General features: G+C 39.3%; 1 long non-coding RNA gene across 1 annotated transcript in view; it reads right to left on the bottom strand.

Annotated features, from left to right (window-relative positions):
* The window catches only part of LOC102154968, a 233,542-nt gene that overhangs the window by 11,952 nt on the left and 203,935 nt on the right, over positions 1–17,655 (bottom strand). The window contains exons 8-10 of the long non-coding RNA XR_005358015.1: positions 3,384–3,542; positions 2,528–2,657; positions 667–811 (exon numbers count right to left, since the gene is read on the bottom strand). This is a non-coding gene — a long non-coding RNA (uncharacterized LOC102154968). The remainder of the gene's footprint in view (positions 1–666; positions 812–2,527; positions 2,658–3,383; positions 3,543–17,655) is intronic.

Genomic DNA, 17,655 nt, shown 5'->3' with positions numbered 1-17,655 from the left:
TGTTGCCTCTGCTCTAGGACCCGTTTCATCCTTCCTAATAACACTCATCGAAAACCTACCATGTGCCAGGCACCGTTCCAGGTGCTGGACATAAGGAGTTAACCACAGCAGACAGACCCTGCCCTTTATAGAATGAAAACTGGGGCAGCCCCGGTGGCGCAGCGGTTTAGCGCCGCCTGCAGCCCAGGGCGTGATCCTGGAGACCCGGGATCGAGTCCCACGTCAGGCTCTTTGTATGATGCCTGCTTCTCCCTCTGCCTGTGTCTCTGTCTCTCTCTCTCTCTGTGTGTGTCTATCATGAATAAATAAAATCTTAAAAAAGAATGAAAACCGGTTCCCTTATTGTATAAAGGCCCAGAGAGAGAGAATGGGCTGCCCAAAGCCACCCAGCAAGCTAGCCGCAGAGCGGGCACTAGGACGAGGTTTTGCCCACGGTCCAGGGATCTACTACTTCCAGCAGCCGCCCTCTCCTCTGGATGTCTTCTCAGAGCCCCAAAGACCCAAAGCTAAGGGGAGGAAGCCTGCAGGGGCCACCATAGAAATCCAGCCCCTTCGCACAGGGAGCCGGTGCGGGGGGGGGGGGGGGCTCCGCGGGCCCCTGGAGCCCAACTACCCCTTTCTTCAGAAGCCTTGTCATGAATAATTGCTTCTTGTCAGAGCCCAGACCTGTGACTAGTTGGTAAATGGTGCCGTTTGCTCCTGCCTCCTTTCCCCGAGGCGCCTCTCGATTTTCAGTCTGTGAGATGCTCTGTCTGCTAAGAGAAGGAGCAGAGCAGCAATCTCGTTAGGTTGCTTGTGGCTGTCAGTCTCCCTGTAAATGGGAAAGCCGTGCACGGTGACATTTAAAGAGGGCTTTGCTGTAAATCCCAGCCTGCATTCCCACCCCCCGTGAGCTCCCTCGGTTATCCCAGGCCCAGTGCCACAGAATGCACGCGTTGAGAGCAGGGCCGATGGAGCCGCCTGAGTCCAAGAAAGAGGAACAGACTTGCCAAAGCTCACAGATCAAACAAAGAGGAGAGCTGCAATTAGGAACTCAGATCTTCTACCTTCGAGCTCACTATCTTTTTCTGCGTCTCATCGTGGCCCTCGAGAGATATACAAGTGCCACCCCCACTCTCTCCCCAGGATTCCTGACTCTCACCCACTCCTGGGCTGCCAAGGGATCTCCTCCAACTGCTCCCCACACACCCCACCCCTGCCCCCCCAGGCAGGGATCAGCCAATGTGCATCAGCAGATCGTTGACACCACTCCAGACGCATCAAACAGAAAGTGACTTATTAAAGGGAATTGGGTGCTTACAAAGGGCTGGAGGAGGAGGCTGCAGGCTCAACTTCCAAGACTCAGGCCCAGAATTCCACAACCAAACCACTTACTGAAGGAGCCACTCCCTCCACCCTCCTCAGAAAGCTGGAGGCCCCAGCTGCAGTCTCAAAGAGCCATATTGTCTCTGGGTGACCTGGAGATGAGGAGGCTGCAGCCCCAGGTGCCAGCCTCAGGACCACAGTGCCTCAGAGCCCAAGCCTGGGGGAGCTGGGGTGGAGGCATGAGAGCCCGACTGTGATATCGGTCCCCTGTGCTCTCGGTGACTTCCTCTAGACAAGGTTCATCTCTTTTGGTACATTAACAGCTGTCTTTGATTTATACCCAATCTGTGGTATAAGCCTTTTTTTATGTATTCTGAGCCTGTGTCTTGGGCTATAAACTTGGGGTTTTTTAAAAGATTGATTGATTGATTTGAGAGAGAGAGAGAAAGCATGCAGTGGGGAGGACGAAAAGAAGAGGGAGGGAGAGTCTTAAGCAAACTCCACAGCTGAGCATGGAGCCAGGCTCAGGGCTCAATTTCATGATCCTGAGATCATGACCTGAACTGAAACCAAGAGTTGGGCACTTAACCACTTAACCAACTGCACCACCCAGGTACTCGTGGGCTAGAAACTTGTAAAAAAAAAAAAAAAAAAAAAAGAGAGAGAGAGAGAGAGAAATAAGATACAGGGGAGAACTTAGGACAGAGTGGGAAACCTAGATCCACATCCAAGCTCTTCTGAGAAGTGCAGCCCAGTGGTTAAGAGTGCAGGCTCTAGAGAATTCCACCTGCATGTGCTTCCTGGCTTCACCTCTGTACCCTTGTGACAGTGGGTGAGTCACTGACCTTTTCCTACATCTCAATTTCCACATCTATGTGACGAGATGACATCAGCACCCAGAAAGTACTTAGAACAGAGACTGGCACTGAGAGAGCAGTTACTGTGGACTGAACTCTGTCCCCCAGAATCCATATGTTGAAGCACTAACCCTCGGTGTGACTATATTTGGACATAGAGCCTTTAGGAAGTAATTAAGAGAAAATATGATCACAACAGAGGGGCTGTGATTCAATAGGATGAGTGTCCTTATAAGAGAGGACACCAGAGCCCCCCAGCCCTTCCCACAGCCCCTGCCCACTCACCGCAACCACAGTCTCAGAAGAAAAGCCTGTGAGGACAAGTGAGAAGGTGGCTACCCACAAGCCAGGAAAAAAATCCTCACCCGAAAATGACCAGGCTGGCAACTTGATCTTGGATTTCTAGCCTCCGGAACTGTGGGAAAACACGTTTCTGTTGTTGAAGCCACTAGGTCTGTGGTATTTTGTTATGGCAGATCCAGCAGACTGAGACAGCTGTTAATTAAAGTGAGTTATCATTGCTATTCTTGATTCTCCAGAGCTTACATAACCCAGGTTATTTGAGGTCTTGAAGCCTTAGTTACCTGCTCTAGATCAGGCTTTCTTGATCTTGGCACTATTGACATTTAGGACTGGATGAGTCTTTTGAAGGTCTGTTCTGAGCATGGTAGCAAGTTTAGCAGCATCCCTGGCCTCTACACACTAGAAACCAATAATATCCTTCCCATGTCCCAGTTGTGACCATCAAAAACTGCCTCCATGCATTGGTAAATGTTCTCTAGGGGCCCAAATCACCCCTGGTTGAGAACCAGTGCTCTAGGAGACAAGATCATCGTTTTAGTTTACAGCACCATCATGTAGACTAAACAAACTATTTGCAGCAATTATACATAACCTACAGGTTATCAGAGTGACCCCTTGAATAGTAGATAAAATTGACCCAAACTTTACCTCATAACTTGTGGAAGGTTTAATATCCCCCCCAAGATTTTTGAAAGGTCGTGTGAGTCCTCACTCATGGTCACTTCTTGCTCCAACTTACTGTTATTGATGTCACTACTTTGTCTTTGCCTTTGGGTGGTCCCTAATGTGGAAAATAGACCCTTCATTTATTTCCCCAAATTATCATTCAAAGAAGGCAGTTGAGCCTATCATGGTAACCACAGCCCAGTCTGACATGTCACTTAGGTTTGCATTTTAGAGGCCCCCAGCTCAACTCACATGGCATCATGCAGCTCACTTGTGTCTGTTTGGGGTCTTCTCTCAGGCTTCCCTTCTCAGGCTCCTCCAGGATTTTTGCATTTAGCATTCTTTCTAGTTGCCCAGGTTCCATTGCCAGTTGCCAGTCTTTCCAAACAGAATCACCATCACCTCTGCTCTCTATGGAGGACAAAACCATCATGCCCAAAACACAGAAGAATTATGGCTAAAACATAATACAAGCAAATTTACAACCCATCGATGAACTCAAAAGCAAGAAAGGAAAATCCTCCCATGCCAGAAACACAAGAAAATTCAGAGCCAGATCAGTGAGCAAGGGCCACTGTCATAAAAGGTATACAAACTGCACAAAATGCTATGTTTCAGTACCCATGAGGGGTGGGGAGGTGAAGCAATGCACCCTGTGCACAGAAGAAGCTAGGAGTGATCTTTTTGCTTATAGCCAGGAACCTGGAAAAGCTGTCCCTTCAGTAAAACAAAATGAGAAAACCACTATCTACCCCTCATAAAAATGGGCCAACTTCCCTGGGCCATGAGTGAAAAAGGAGACACCCAAGAGAAGTCAGAAGTCTATATCTGCTTCACATATGCTAGAGAATCCTAAAGCCATACCTCTCACCAGCTAACTAGATCCCAAGGGGAAAAAAAATTACAGTAAGCCTGCTTAGGTCTCCTGTGGCAGAGGTGACTATGAAACTCAAATCTCCCATATGGACAAAAGCATCTTCTGGAAATGAACTTGAAGTAATAACCACAAAGCAGGTGGAAAAAGAGGAGGCCAAGACAAGGATCTCTTATCAGATCCACCAGTTCTATGAGGAGCCAAGAGGCTGAGAAGAGAAAACATTTGAGGAGATATCAGCCAACAAACATTCAGAACTGAAGATATAAATGAGTTCTTCTATCAAAAATAGAGCCTAAGCTCCAAGCAACATAAATATAAATACATACTCACATCTGGAGAAGGAGATCAACACATCAAACACTGATAAATCACCTGATCAGTGTAGAAGAATATTGTTTATAGTATAAAGAAACTAACAATAATATACCCAAACAGACATGGGAGAAAGTGAGGTAGAGAAAAGGGACTAATTTCCTTTTTTCCCCTTGAAAGTCTTTTTTTTTTTTTTTTCCTTTGAGAGAGAAAGAGAGAGCACAAGCAAGGAGGGCCAGAGGGAGGAGAGACAATTGTAGGCAGGTTCCATGCCCAGCATGGAGCCCAATGTAGGGCTGGATCTCATGATCCCAAGATCATGACCTGAGCCAAAATCAAGAGTCAGATGCTTAACTAAATGAGCCACCCAGATTCCTCTTCTTTGAAAATCTCTTAAGTTATAATTCAAGAAATAAGACATAAAAGAATATCATATGTAGTTACATGGCAACCACTGAAGGAACTAAAAGTACTCCATAAACCTTCCAAATTATTAGAGAGAATACCTATACACAAAGCAAACCACAAAAATACAAGCCATGAAGTAAAAGACTTTTAAAGGAAGCATTAAAATCAGAAAGCATCATATAAAATAATATGATAGAACTGAAACCGAACGTATCCTATCGTGTCATTAAGTATATTAATGGGATACACTCATCTATTGTTTATTTTTAAAACTCTCATTTTGGGATCAAAGAGTGAAACAACAAACATAGGCTTGTGGAAGGTATCTCTGATCCCCCAATTTAAACATCCTCAGGCTCACTCCTGAATTCAGCCTGCCAAGTAGACAGCTCTGTGGGCCTTGGGCTGACTTCAAGCTGGCAGGACCTGGATAAAGAAGGCATGTTCAAGCACATTGCCTCCTGCCCTTCGGCTCCTCCAGTGCGATCGGGAGCTCCCAGAATTCACACGTGTGAAGCTTGAAAATATGGGAAAATCAACACCTCTGGAAAAACACCTACCCAATGTGAAATGAAGCCCACCCATGGAAAAATGTTCAGCCCCATTAAGTCATCAGGGAAGTGTGAGCTAAGCTCAAGATGTGACACCGTTTAACACTCATTTTAGGGACAAACATCAGAGTCTTCCAGGGCAGAAGGATGGAGAGAATATGAATCAATTAAACCTTTCTATGTTACTATTGGAAATCTAAGTTTGTAAAATCACACTGGAAAACAACTTGGCATTATCTTATAAAATTGAATATCCTCATAGCAAGTCCACTTCAAGGCATGTTCCCAAGAGAAATTCTTGAAAATACACCCTGAGGTACACTCATGGCAGTATTCTTCATAATAGTTGAACCATGGAGACAAAATATCCAAAGACAGAATAATGGCTGAGTAAATTATGACATATTTATACCATGGAATATTATATAGCAGTCCAAATAAATGAATCACAGCATATGTGACAATATGGCCATATCTACAAAATATCATATTGAGTGAGAAAAGTAAGCACCAGAAGATGATATACAGTCTGATACCCTTTTAATAAAATTACTAAAAGCAAATGCTAGACAATATAATCTTAGAAGTATGACCATAGATGCAACTATTTTGAAAATAGTAGTGAGACAGCTAAAATCATGCTTAAATTGAAAGATTGGATGCTTCCCCCTAAGGTCAGAAATAAGACTAGGATTTTGCTTTCAACACTTCAACTCAACATTGTATGGGTGGTTCCAGCCAGAGAATTAGGCAAGGAAAAGAAATAGATGGCATTCCTATTGGAAAGGAAGAAGTAAAATGATCTCAATTTGGATATAACATGATCTTATATATAGAAAATCCTAAAGAACTCACTCAAAACCTATTGAACTAAGAGGAAAGATTGCAAGACATAAATCAATATAAAAATTAACCATCTGGGATCCCTGAGTGGCGCAGCGGTTTAGCGCCTGCCTTTGGCCCAGGGCACGATCCTGGAGACCCAGGATCGAATCCCATGTCGGGCTCCCAGTGCATGGAGCCTGCTTCTCCCTCTGCCTATGTCTCTGCCTCTCTCTCTCTCTCTCTCTCTCTGTGACTATCATAAATAAATAAAAATTTTAAAAAAATAATCATCTTCCTGTAAATTAGCCAAAAAACAGTACAAAAATGAAATTAGGAAAACAATTCCATTTGCAATAGCATTAAAAAGAACAAAATATTTAAGAATAAATTTAATGAAAAAAGTACAAGACTTATACCCTGAAACCTCAAGACATTGTTGGAAGAAAGTAAAGATCTAAATAAATGGAGAGGCGTCCTATGTTTATGGATTGGAAGACTTAATATAGATAAGATAGTAATATTCCTCAAATTGGCCTACAAAATCAATACAATCTTTATCAAAATCCCAACTTCATTTTTGGCATGAGACCAAGAATAATTAAAGAAATCTTGATTAACTTTATTTCTAGAATCTCAATTCTATTCCACTTATCAAAATTGCTTTGACTATTCTTAGTCCTTTGTATTTCCATGTGAATTTTAGGATCTGCTTTTCAATGATCCTTAGGAACAGTACCAAGACAATAAAGTAGGAAAAAAACAGTCTTTTCAACAAATAGCCCTGGGACAACTTGATACTTACATGCAAAATAATGAAATTAAGTCCTTTTCTCACACCATACATAAACATTAACTCAAAATGAATCATGGGCATAAATATAAGAGCTAAAACTATTAAACTCTTAGGAGAAAACAGGAGCAAATCATGACCTTGGGCTAGGCAAGGATTTTTTTTTCTTTAGATAGAATACTAGATGCACAACCAACAAAAGAAAAAATAGATATATAGAACTTTATATCAAAATTACAAGCTGCTGTGTGCTGTGATGCAAATGATAACATTCAGAAAGTAGAAAGACAGAAGAAGGGAAAATATTTTCAAATCCTACAGTTGATTAGGGACCTGTATCCAGAAAAGTTGAATTCTTACAACTCAATAATAAAAAAATTAGTAATAAATAACCCAACTAAAAAATGAGCAAAAGATCTTAACAGAAGGGAGATAAGCACATGAAAAAATGCTCAAAATCATTAGTCATTAAGATAATACAATACATAAACACAATAAAATACTTCACGTCTACTAAGATGGCTACAATGAAAAGACAGAAACTAAGTGTTGGTGAAGATCTGGAGAAATTTGAACCTTCATACATTGCTAGAGACAATGTGTAACAGTGCTGCCACTTTGGGACACCGTTTGACAGATCTGTAAGACGTTGAACATAGGATTGCTCAGTGACTCCACTCTTAGATATAGACCCAAGCAAAATGAAAACATATGTCCCCATGAAAACTTGTGTATGAATGGCCATGACAGCATTATTCGTAATAGCAAAAAAAATGTAAACAAGTTAAATCCCCATCAACTAAAAAAAAAAAAAAATCCCCATCAACTTATGAATGGATAAATAAAATGTAATAGATCCATATAATGGAATACTATCTGGCCATAGAAAGAAATGAAGTATGTATGACACACACCATCCTATGGCTGAACCTTGGAAACGTTATGCTAAGTCAAAGAAGCCGGTTATAAAAGGCCACATTTTGTATTTTATATTTTTGTATTTACATGAAATGTTCAAAACAAGCAAATCCTTAGAGACAGGAAGTAAATTAGTTGTTGCCAGAGCCTGGAAGCAGGGGAGAGCTGGGAGTGGCTGCTGATGGACGTGGGTGACAAAAATACTCCAAAATTTTGGTTATGATTGCACAACTCCAAATATGTAAAAAAGCATTGAATTGTACATTTTAAATTGGTGAACTGTATAGTATGTGAATTACATCTCAAAAAAAACTGCTGTAAAAAACAAGCAGGGAAGCAAAAATGGAGTGGCCCAAGATTTATAATGATGCCTAGTTGAAATGAAAGGAAAAAGAGGAAGAGCATGGCAAGATCCCAAAGGTGGATATGAGTTGTTATAAAAGTTCTAGTTTTTTACTGTGTCACAGGCTCATAGATCTTTATTATTAAAAGCAAACAAATATTGAACAAATAAATACAAAACAGAAAAGGGCCATGCATGGACCAATAAGAGTGTGCCATAAACCAAGGATGTGACTGATCGTCTTCTGAACACCTGTGATCCAAACAAAAACAGTTAAAATGAGTATCTAGGAAAGAGCAATAATACACACACTGTCAATGATAATCCATGGGTACAGCTAAAATAGAGCTTAGAAGAAACTTTACGGCCTTGATCTATTGTACTAAATAAGAACACATGCAAATAACTCAATTTAAAAGTTATGCAAAGAATAAAATATTAGGCATAGGAAAAGCAGAAGAAAGGAATTAGGATAAAAGCACAAATTAATCAATTAGAAAATAAGAGACAGAGGAATTAGTACATTCAAAAGCAGGTTCTTAAGGATGCCTGGGTGGCTCGGCCGTTGAAGTCTGCCTTCCTCAGGGCATGATCCCAATGCAGGGATCCAGTCCCACATCAGGCTCCCCACAGGAAGCCTGCTTCTCCCTCTGCCTATGTCTCTGCCTCTTTCTGTGTGTCTCTCATGAATAAATAAATAAAATCTTTAAAAAACAAAACAAAAGCAAATTCTGGGAGGAAAAAAAAAAGCTAGTTTTCTTGAAAAAAAAAAAAAAAAAGCTAGCCAGAGGTGCCTGTGTGGCTCAGTTGGTTACATGTCTGCTTCACCTCAGATCATGATCTCAGGGTCCTGGGATGGAGTTCTATGTTGAGCTCCCGCTCAGCAGGGAGTCTACTTCTCCCTCTGCCCCTACCCCACATGCTCTCTCTCTCTGTCTCAAATAAATAAATAAATAAAATCTTAGAAAAGAAAAGGTAGCCAAATTAATAAAGGAAATAGGGGTGAAATCATACATACACAAAGTAGAAATGAAAATGGAGACAATCACAGATATAAAGAAAAGTAGACAAACCATCGAGATTAATAAGTCAATCTTGAAAAGTAAATTTGGAAATCTATGTTACCAAATAATTTGCTATCTAAAATACAATGTATATAGTCATAAAGTGTATAATGAGAACAATTACCAGAGAATAAATTGGGCTAAATGTCATAGAACTATTACTTCACTCTTCAAAGTCCCAGAAGTTTCCCAAGAAATTTTTTTGACTTTTTAACTCATTCTTTGTTTCTGTGTTCTCACTTATTTTTAAATTAAATTTTTATGAGATTATTGTAGATTCACAAGTTATAAGAAACAATACTAAAGATTCCATTCCCCTTTGCCCAGTTTCTCCCAATGATAACATCTTATAAAATTATAATATCATATCACAGCCAGGATATTGATGGTGATACAATCAATACATAACAAGATACATAACATTTCCATCACCAGAAAGATCCTTCATGTTGCCCTTTCATGAACAGACCCACTTCCCTTTCACCTCTAGTCCTTCCCTAACTCCTAACAACCACTAATCTCTTCTCCATGTCTGTAATTTTATCATTTCAGGAATGTTATATAAATGAAATCATGCAGTCTATAACTTTTTACATTGTCTTTTTTTTTTTCACTCAGCCATAGTTCTCTGGAGATTCATCAAAATTGTTACATGTATTAATTACTTATTTCTTTATATTTCCAAGTAATGTTTCATTGTATGGGTATACCAAAGCTTGTTTAACCATTCAGCCATTAAAGAATATCTGGATTACTTCTGGTATTGAATAATTGTGAATAAATCTGCTACAAACATTTGTGTCCAGCTTCTGTGTAAGCACATGTTTTTATTTCTCTGGAATACATGTCCAAGAGTACAATTGTTTGTTCAGTCCTTGAATGCTTAGTTTTATAAGAAATTGTCAAGATACATTCCAGAGCAGCTATACCATTTTGCATTACCAGCAGCAATAGATAAGTAACCCAGTTCCTTCTCAACCTCACTGGTATCTGGTGTCCATTACCACTTTTCATTTTCTTTTTTTTTAAAGATTTTTATTTATTTATTCATGAGAGACAGAGAGAGAGAGAGAGAGAGAGAGGCAGAGACACAGGCAGAGGGAGAAGCAAGCTCTATGCAGGGAGCCCAATGTGGGACTCCATCCTGGGACTCCAGGATCACGCCGTGGGTGAAAGGGAGGCACTCAACTGCTAAGTCACCCAGGAGTCCCCCATTTTTCATTTTTAGTTTTCTGATAGGTGTGTAGTGATACCTCATTTGGGTTTACTTTACATTCCCCAGTGGTCAATGATGTTGAACATCTTCCCATGAACTTATTCACAATCTGTCTATCCTCTTCAGTGAAATGTCTGTTCATGTCTTTCACCCATTTTCTAATTGGATTGAGTTCTTTTACGGTTGATTTTAAGAATTCTTCATATATTCTAAAGATAAGGCCACAGATACGTAATCTGGAAATATTTTCTCCAGGTCCTTAGCTTGTCTTTTCAATACTTAAAGAGGTCGTTCACAAAGCAAACACTTTTAATTTTGATATGGTTCAATTTATTGATTTTTCCTTTTAGGGATCATGCCTTCGGTGTCAAGTCTAGAACCTGTTTCCTAGCCCTAGATCCTGAAAATCTTCTTCTTCGTGTTTTTCTGTAAGTTTTATAGCTTATGTTTTACATTTAAGTCCATAATTTAAGTTTTGTATAAGGTGCAAGATTTAGGTCGAGATTTTTTTTTTTTTTTTTTTTTTTTTTTTTTTTTTGCCTATGGATGTTCTAACACCATTTGTTGAAATGGCTACTTGCTGCATTGAATTGCTTCTGATCCTTTATTAATAATCAGTTGTGCATGCTTGTCTGTTTATTTCTGGGTTTTCTATTCTGTTGATCTTTGGGTCAATTCCTCCAATATCACACTGTCTTGATTACTATAGCGATACATTAGGCCTTCATATCAGGTTGGTCCATGTGTTCCTGGAAGAATACAGAACTTAAGTCCTTCAAGACCTGTCCTTTAGTTCTCTGAGAGACCAAAGTGAGACCCAAAAGCAGGGAGATGTCACTGCTGCTCTAAGATTGATACTAGCTATGAATCACATTGCTGACTCCAAACCCAGGGAAGCATCTGTCTTCTTCTATGTGGAAATAAATATTTATTTTTTTATAAATTATATTATTCTTTCACATTAGGTAAAAAAAGTTTCTCTTGAGATGTTTTTGAAATGACTTACACCAGAAAAGTAAATATTTGCAAATAATTTGTAGTAAAAAAAATTTCTTTCTAATAAGATTGCATTCTGGTCAGAGATCATATTCTACAATTTCAATTATTTTAAATGTGTTGAAGTTTGCTTTATGTCCCAGGATATGGTCTGCCCTCATGAATTCCGTGCATGCTTGAAAAAATTGTGTTTTCTTCTGTTGTGTGGAGCATTCTATATATGTCATGTAGATCTTATTGGTTATGTTGCTGAGTTCCTTTACATTCTTACTTCTTTGCTCTCTAGTAGTTCTATAAGTTGCTAAGAGCGGGATGTTGGAGTTCCAATTATAATTGTGGATTTATCTATTTCTCCTTTCAGCTCTATTAGCTTCTCCTGTATTTTGAGGCTCACTTGTTTGGTGCGTACACTCTTAGCATTGTTATGTCTTGCCAGTGGACTGATCCTTTTATTTTTATTTAATATTCATCTTTGTAATAATTTCCATTGTTCTAAAATACTTTATCTGATATTAATATAGCCAGAGCTGTTTTTTTAATCAATGTTTTTATGATATACCTTTTTAATTCTTTATTTTCAGTCATGTTTTTTAATCTGCTCTATGGATTAAATCCTCCAATTTATCTTTAATTAGTATATTTAGACCATTTGTATTTAAGATAATTACTAATATAATATAGAGTCCAAGTCTGCTATTTTATTAATTTTTTTGTTTCTTCAGTTTCTAAACTCTGTTTTACTTTTACCACCTTCCTGTAGATTATTTAAACACCTTTAATTCCATCTTGATTTATTTATAATTTTTAGTATATCACATTTTATATTTATTTTCATGGTTGCTCTAGGTATTACAATATACATGCATAGCTTATCATAATCTATTTGTATTGACTTTATACTACTTGGAATGAAATTCAGAAAACTTACTTACATTTAGGTCCATTTGCCTTCTCTACCTTTAAATGCATTTTTGTGAGTGTTTCTTCTATATACATTGAGCACCACATCAGATGGCATCATAATTTTTGCTTCAAACATCAACTATGATTTAAGAAACTCAGGAGAAGTAAGATAGTCTGTCATATTTACTCCTATTTTTATTCTTTGTAATATTCGTCTTTCTTTTCTGAACTTCTAACACTTCTATTTTCACTTCTTTGTTTAGGAAAGTTCTTTCAGCCATTCTTTTTTTTTTTTTTTAATTTATTTTTTATTGGTGTTCAATTTACTAACATACAGAATAACCCCCAGTGCCCGTCACCCATTCACTCCCACCCCCCGCCCTCCTCCCCTTCTACCACCCCTAGTTCGTTTCCCAGAGTTCAGCCATTCTTTAAGAATAGGCTTACTAGCAAAAATTCTCTTCATTTTCCTTCATCTGAGAACCTTTTTATTTCCCCATTCATTCCTAAAGGACACCTTCTCTGGATATAGAAGCTACCAATGGCAACTCTTTTCTTTTAGTACTTGAAAAATGTCCTCTTCTGGCCTCCATTGATTTGAGATGAGAAATCCTCTGTCATTCAAATCAGCGATCCCCTACAGATTGTTTCTTTCTGTATATTTTCAAGATTTTTTTTCTTTGTAGTTTTCAGAAGTTTAATTATGATGTATCTTGTTATATTCTTCTTTGGGCTTCTCCTATTTGGGATTCATTCTGCTTCTTGAATCCAAGGTTTATGTTTTTCACCAAATTTTGAAAGTCTTCAGCCTTCTTTGAGGTTTTCCTTTCTTTTCTTTTCCTTTTTTTTTTTTTTTTTTTTTTCAGGCCTTGTCTCTCTTTTCTAGGATTCCAGTGATACAAATATTGATTCTTCTGATACCATCATCCAAGTTCCTGAGATTCTGTTACTTTTTTTTTTTTCAGTCTATTTTCTCTCTGTTGATCAGATTAGGTAAATTCTATTGAACTATTCTCAAGTTCTCAGATTCCATCGTCTGTCATTTCCACTCCATTACTGAGCCCATCCCTGTGAGTTTTTATTTGTTGTTGTATTTTTCACTTTTATGATTTCCACTTGGTTCTTTTTTGTAAGTTCTATTTATCTACTGAGATTTTCTATTTTTTTCATTTGCTTTAAGGGAATTCATAATTGTTTGTTGAAGCATTTTTATAATGACTGCTTCAAAGTCCTTGTAGGATAATTCCAACATCTGATCATTTCGGTGTTGATTGCCTGTTCTCATCCATCGTGTGGCTTTCCTGGTTTTTGTTATGTGAGTGATTTTTTTAATGTATCCTGAACATTTTGGATATTATCTTATGAGTCTCTTTATCCTATTCATCATTTTTCAGCAAGCAATCCCACCTGTTGAGGTGCAGCAGAGAGATAGGTGGGCATGTGTGTGTTCAGCTTCCTGCTGGGTCCCATTGCCACCAAGGATCAGGAAAGGAAGGGCTGACTCATACCATGGTATTATGGCAGGCTAGGAGAGGAAGCTTAGCTACCCCTTGCAGGGCCCTGCTGACACCATAACACCAGGGGAGAGGAAGGCAAAAATGGAAGTGCCAACTGGCCCTGCCTACCTATCTATCTACCTACCACTATCTCATTTCTCCTTGTATTCTGAGTAGAGATGGAAACTCAGCTCCTCACTAGACCTCAGAGTCTCTGGGGGGGGTTGGAAGACTGATTGCTTCCACCAGTCAGGATCTGGAAGACCAGTTCCTCACTCAACCAGTCAACAACATCCCAGCAGGGAAATGGAAGCACCACCTGGTTCTGCTGGAGAGAATTGGAAGGCTACCTTTCTGCTTGGTTCCACCAGAGTGAGGAGCAGGATGCTGTCTGCTTCAGTGAAGTAGAGGGGGTACACAGAGCAGGGGCTGGGGGCTGGGCAGAGTATAGAAGCTCAATTTCTGGCTCAGTTCTGCTAGAACAGTTGTGGGTAGGTATGGTTTTCCCTTTGGCATTCAGCGGGAGTAAAATGGGCATTGCTAAAGGGTGTTCTGTTGTTAGGTCAGCCTTTCCCCAGTCCTCTGGGTAAAGGTAACCATTTTCTTTGGAGAGGTTTTTTTTGTTTTGGTTTGGTTTTTTTGTTTGTTTGTCTTTGATCTATGCCTATTGATGGTTCAGGGTTGGAGGCTCCTGTGGCATCCTGACTGGGATGTACAAGAGGCAACAAGGGAACCCGAAGAACCCTCTACCATATCATTCATCAAATCCCATAGATCCTTTCCCCTTTCACCTGCCAGAGTAGTTCCATGCTTGTTTGTTGTGTCATGGCAACAATATTTTAGTTGTAAGAGGGAAGGCCTGGGAGGAACGGGGCTACTTTATCTTGGCAGAACTGGGACAGGAATTTTCTTTTAATGTGCACTTTTTCTGAAGAATACTAAGGGGAAAAGGTACAAATGCTAACTGTTCAGCTTGATGGTTTTGCACACTGAATGTATCTGTGTAACTTGCACCCAGTTCAGAAAACATTATACGACTATATCTTCCAGAAGTTGGCTTTGTGCCCTTTTATTTTTTTTAAGATTTCACTTTTAAGTAATCTCTACACCCAACATGGGGCTCGAACTCACAAGCCTGCAATCAAGAGTTGTTTTGTATCCCTTTTAATCTCTCACTTCCCCAGGGGTAACCTCTCTCGATTTCTCACGTGGTAGATTAGTTTTGCCTGAGAGACCTCCCTCTTTCTTCCAATAAACAATAGAATAGTGACTGATCACTTACTTTAGTCCAGGGTGAAGGCTGGATTCCAGCTCTAGTTTGGCTCCATCTGCCTCTAGTCTGCCTTTGTTCCTTAGGAATAGTTAGTTCCCTGTAAGAGAGACTTTTCTCCCTGATACCAAAGATGTGGTATCTTTTCCAACACCAATGATCTGATTCTCTAACACCAACTGAGTCTCCAGTGATTTAATTCAATTCTAGCACGACCTGCAGTTGCTGCACATCCCAGAGGATAAAGGGCTCATACCCACAAAATGCCCTCACTTCAGACATGTAACAAGTCCCAGTACTTCTGACCAAGGCCTATGAATTTGGGGATTCTTACAGCCCCCTCCTCCAGATTCAATAATTCGTTAGAATGACTCACAGAACTCAGGAAAACATTTTACCTACATTTTCTTATTTATGATAAAGGATGCATCTCAGGGACAGCCAAACGGAAGAGATGCATAGGGCAAAGTATGGGGCGAGGGTGGGCTTTGGAGCATCCCTGCCCTCCCCAGCATGCCACCTTAACAGGACTTCATGTGTTCACCACCCTCAAATGGAGATCTGGGGGTGGGTAGAGATGAAAGCCCCAGCCTTCCAATCAAAACTTGGTCTTTTCTGAAGTTTTTTAGGAGCTCCTGGCTGGTCACCAATCATCTCATTAGGAAACAAAAAACATTGTTATCTCTAAGGAAGTTCCAAGGGCTTTAGGAGCTCTGTGTCAGGGAGGCAAAGATCAAATATAGATTTTTTTTTTTATTATATCACACCATGGTTCTCAACTGGGACCTACCTGATGGGCCTCAAACTCTTTGTGTTGCAAGACTGGCAAAAGCTCTGTTACTTTGTCTAACTTTCTACCTGAGTTCTTAGCACTCTTCTCCATTAAATTCCAGAGTTTAGTAAGCTGCTTGAAGTAAAAACTAGTCAAGTACTTGAGCCTCCTCCAAAGTCTCTGCCAAAAGATCTCTTGATGTGTACACTTTCAGTAGCATCCTGCTACCTGTATAAAGTCTAGATTATCAGCCTCTGTCTGTACCCAGAATCAGCAAATCCTGCTGCTGTAGAAAGGGCTGAAAAGAATCCGCACACTTTTCCTAAAAAGCACACTTATCCCTTCTCTGAGCTTCAACTTCTCTGGTTTTTGTTGTCTCAGTATCCTCTCATATCTTCAAATAAATGATTTCTTTATTTTTCAGCCATGTTTGTTGTCCTTTTTTAAAAAATATTTTATTTATTTATTCATGAGAGGCACAGAGAGAGAGGGAGAGACACAGTCAGAGGGAGAAGCATGTTCCTTGTGGGGAGCCCGATGCAGGACTCTATCCCAAGACCCCAGGACCATGCCCTAAGCCAAAGGCAGATGCTCAACCGCTGAGAAACCCAGGTGTCCCGTGTTTATTGTTCTTGATGAGACTGTGGCTTGCCATACGCTATCCCATCCTGCCTGGAAGATAATCCCATTGCTACTTCAACTGCTCCAAAATGCTTCATCCATTAGAATAATATGTAATCAAAGTGGCATAAGACAAATACCAGACCAAACCTAGTTATGAATTTTGTTATAAAATTACTAATATCCTGTCGAAGCTAACAAAATCTAGCAGTACACTAAAAGTATAATACAACATGGCAAAACAATAATCATGGCAGGAATGCAAGGATTGTTCAAATTTACCATAATAAAAAATAAGGGAGAGAAAAAAACAAGTTTATTCTCACAGATGGAACAATAAAGAATATTACAAAGAGAGCATCCAAGTGTTAAAAAAAAAAAACTCTTGATAAAATAGGAATATTTTCTCTATATAAAAGTCAAAATTCAGCACTAAACTGTGTAAAGTTGTAAAGAAGGTAAAGGTTCCCAAGATTATTATATTACTTAATATCCCTGCAGAAGTAACTATGCATTGAAACTTTATTAGAGAAATATATAAGATGTAAAAATTGGAAAGAAGAGGTAAAAACTTGCCTTTTTGTAGATAATATCCTTCCCTTCCTTATCTGGGGATCGCAAAAGAACTGAAAAACTATTAGAAAGAATAAGAGAATCTGGAAAATGGTTACAAAGTTAATATGCCAAATTAGCAGGCATCATATATATAATCAACAAACACTTAGAAAATGTAATGAAATACAGATCCCATATTTGGAACAGTAAAAATTAACATATGAAGGAATAAACACAATAAGCAATGTTAAAGATCCATATAAAGAAATCTTTAAAATAGGGACGCCCGGGTGGCTCAATGGTTGAGCATCTGCCCTTGGCTCAGGGCATGGTCCTGAGGGACCACAGGGAGCCTGCTTCTCCCTCTGCCTGTGTCTCTGCCTCTCTCTGTGTGTCTCTCATGAATGAATAAATAAAATATTGGGAAAAAAAGAAAGAAAGAAAGCTTTAAAATAGAAAATAACAGGGAAAAAGGTCTGACAAATGGAAATATATAGATCCGTTTAGTTAATTATAAATGCAGTATTCTAAAAAGGTCAATGTCCTATAATCTATAAATTTCCTATAATCTACAGGAAATAATCCTATAATCTTTCCTATAATCTTC

This window comes from Canis lupus, chromosome 4 (genome assembly GCF_011100685.1).
Source record: "Canis lupus familiaris isolate Mischka breed German Shepherd chromosome 4, alternate assembly UU_Cfam_GSD_1.0, whole genome shotgun sequence".
Lineage (NCBI taxonomy): Eukaryota > Metazoa > Chordata > Mammalia > Carnivora > Canidae > Canis > Canis lupus.
The sequence above is the reverse complement of the archived record's forward strand: the minus strand, read 5'-3'. Positions and strand labels throughout refer to the sequence as shown.